The 3,429-nt window shown below is 44.5% G+C and overlaps 1 long non-coding RNA gene across 1 annotated transcript; it reads right to left on the bottom strand.

The window, feature by feature from the left end:
- LOC127532931 (uncharacterized) lies at positions 1–1,868 on the bottom strand. The gene is made up of 4 exons (XR_007940576.1): positions 1,636–1,868; positions 1,386–1,494; positions 1,201–1,259; positions 1–816 (listed from the first exon to the last, which is right to left on the bottom strand). It is a non-coding gene; the product is annotated as an uncharacterized LOC127532931 (long non-coding RNA).
- Positions 1,869–3,429: the final 1,561 nt, after the last annotated feature.

Genomic DNA, 3,429 nt, shown 5'->3' with positions numbered 1-3,429 from the left:
TGTTGAATTGCAGTGAACAGCATACGACACAAGGGAGAACCAAAACAGGCAACAATGCATAATAGTTGGTTATGTTGCACAGCTCAGGTTGGAGCATCTCTAATGACTGACCACACACACACTGAGGATTTCAAATCTGCACTTTTCATTCTGAAACAATCTACAAGACCGAAACACTTAAACTGCTCCTCCTATTGTAACCAAATCTAACTTTTCTGCCTGGAACACATCCAGGGACTGAATGCATCCTGTAATCTAGGACAAGGATGCAGCATAAGCAGGGATTAATCAGAATAGAACAGAATAGCTACTTTATTGTCAACCACAACAGACACTAGTTGGTGCACATTATGACTGAATTTCAGATACAATCTGTTAATGTTAGTGTATTTACTCCAAGTAAACACTCAACCAGCAGTATGTTCAAATGCTGTGCAGTTTTAAGATGGAGTCCAGGTGTTTGTGAGAAACCAGTGGTTTGAAAGCACATTTTTTTAAACTAATTTAGTTTGAGAACCATAACACATGCTCTCCAAAAATAAGTATAAAAGGAAGGGTGCATTATGTTACACTTTAAAACAAACAGAGTTCTGTTGTGTTCTTTTGTTTTTTATTTGAGGATCTCTCTTTTTGCCGTATGATCAGATCAACCATGTGGTGCCAGTGTGAAGGAAAAAAACTTCCTGTTGTTGGGAAGTTTTAAAAACCTTCTGGTTGGGTTGAGGGTAGAGAGGAAGGAGAGAACATGAAGACTTTGGAGGTCGCTGAGGCCGACAACAGCAGATCAGAAACATGCAGCTCCAGATCCAGAGAAACCTGCAGAGGACAAAACACAAAGTCAGTGACATACAAAGGTGGCGTCTAACTGTTTGAAGACATAAAGAGGAGAGGAGAGAGGAGAGAGGAATACATCATGTGAAATCCTCCAGCAGCCTGGGTTGGAAAATGAACATTTTGAGAAAAAACTGAGTGTAACAATGAGCTAAATGCAGTTAAAGCTGTCATTCACAGCATCTGCATGGATATTTAAGTCACCTGTTATAATGACTCTGTCTGTACTAAGACTAAATTAGTGAAGAACTCTGAAAATTCAGATAGAAATTCTGAGGGAGAGGCAGGTGGGAGATGAACAACTAACAGAACTTAGAGACATTACAAAGGTGAACTGCAGAGATGGTGCATTTTAGTGTTCAAAGTCACCTTTTCATTTGGTTATTGATCTGATCTTTCATAAGATCGGGGGTCTTGGAGAGATGGCTCTAAAGACAGCAAAAAGAGAGAAAACTTTAATTGACTCAGACAAATAATTACATCTGAGCTAAATGACTTCACATACTCATATTAACATTAAGTTTCTAATTAGCCAGTCTATTTGATAAACTTACCTTGTGTTAATTGCATGGTCTCACGAGTCATGCACTGGTCCTGGATCTGCCTCCCGTCATCTCTGGTCCATCCTGTCTGAATCTGCTTGATGTCGTTGAAGCACCAATTCTTTAAAAAAAAAGAGAGAGAGATACAGATGTATTTTTCAATTGATTCTGACATCACTACATTTTGTCAGACTGTGATGTGCTACATACTAAATCCCTGCAGTGTCTGTTGGCTCATTCTTTCTTTTCACATTTAAATTACCAGTGCATCCGGTAAAATCTCAATAAAGTTTCTTCTCCTCACAGGGCGGTCGTCGTCTCTGGCTTCATCTCTGTTGGGGCTCGGTCACTCGTCTTCAAATCGTCTTTGGGGTCGTCCTTGTCTTGGTCTTGGGTCCCGAGATCATCAGTCTGAAAGAAATCAAAAAGAAAAACGCGGCAGAATCTTGTCGACGTGTGTTATTGTTGAGATTTCAAAAATATTCGATATATGAATGCAAAGTCAAAATCCAAAACTCACCGTTTCATGCAGCAGCATTCACAGGGATCCTTACGTACCTCTCCTGGAACTTCCCTCTGGCAGCGAGACTTTCACCCTCACACTACACTTACTATCTTAAATAACACATTTAACCACCCCTTTTAATCCCAGTGTGACTCTCCTGAACTGTGATCTTGTCACTGTGGACTCCACTGTGGGTCCAGGGTGGGATACAGCGCACATGTTGCTTCTCTGTGACATGCCGTCTGCATCCTGTTCACCTTCTGACAGAGCGGAGCTTCACTGTGAGGGGGGGCACCACAGGAGGTTTCCCACAATGCCCCCAGATCCGCCCACACCTCTGACGGGCACCCTGACAGGAGTCCCACCGACAAGAACCGAGCTCAGACAGAATCACACAAAATACAGTCGAAGAAATTCATCCAAATAAAGTTGGAATAGATCTGATCAGACATAATCACAAGAGAGTCATTCAAATAAAAATTGACCAGATCACATCCAGAAAATCACACGTAGCTAAAATGTTTAAAACAAAACGGGGTAAATTTAATGAAATGAAAGGTTTGTGAACCTTCTTACCTGGAGGTTGGCTGGCAGGAAGTCCAGCAGCCCTCTTAGGTAAGGCAGGAGGCATCTGAGGAGAGAAACTCACACAGTGGTTAGAAAAAAATGCTAAGAGAGGACCTCCTGCATGTTTGTCAGCATTCTGTATGTTTGTCAGGAGGTCCCTCAACAGAAAAACTTGGAGGGAAGAAGAGTCCTCCGATATCCTGCAACTCCAAGGGAGGGGAGAAAAAGAAGGGTGAGAGGGGAGGAGGGGAGTAGATAGGAGAGAGGGGGGAAGGGAGAAAAGAAGAGTTTTTGGGGGGGTTTTTTGAGAAAAAGAAGAGCTTTTTTTTTTTTAGAAAAACAAGAGTTTTTTTTCTTTTTTTAAGAAAAGAAGTTTTTTGAGAATTTTTTTTCTTTTTTTGAGAAAAAGAAGAGTTTTTTTGAGAAAAAGTTTTTTTTATTTTTTTGAGAAAAAGAAGAGGTTTTTTGTTTTGTTTTTTTGAGAAAAAGACGAGTTTTTTTGTGGGGGAGAGGGTGCAGAGGAGAGGGGGGGGAGACAAGCGAGGACGCTTGGAGGGAGGGGGGGAGGAGGAAGAGGGGGAGGAAGAGGGAGAAGGAGAGGGGGGGGGGAGACAATGCGAGGGACGGCTTGGAGGGAGGGGGGGAGGAGGGAAGAGGGGGAGGAAGAGGAGAGAGGGAGAAGGGGGGGGAGGACAAGCGAGGACGCTTGGAGGGAGGGCGGGGAGGAGGAAGAGGGGTGAGGAAGAGGAGAGAGGAGAAGGGGGGAGACAAGCGAGGACGCTTGGAGGGAGGGGGTGGAGGAAGGAAGAGGGGGAGGGAAGAGGACGAGAGGAGAAGGGGGGGGAGGCCAAGCGAGGACGCTTGGAAGCGGAGGTGGGGAGGGAGAAGGAGGGGGAGGAAGAGGAGAGGGAGAACGGGGGGGAGACAAGCGAGGCGCTTGGAGGGAGGGGGGGAGGAGGAAGAGGGGAGGAAGAGGAGGAGGGC

Source organism: Acanthochromis polyacanthus, unplaced genomic scaffold, assembly GCF_021347895.1.
Source record: "Acanthochromis polyacanthus isolate Apoly-LR-REF ecotype Palm Island unplaced genomic scaffold, KAUST_Apoly_ChrSc contig43, whole genome shotgun sequence".
In the NCBI taxonomy this organism is placed as follows: Eukaryota; Metazoa; Chordata; class Actinopteri; family Pomacentridae; genus Acanthochromis; species Acanthochromis polyacanthus.
This window is presented reverse-complemented; position numbering and strand designations above follow the sequence as displayed.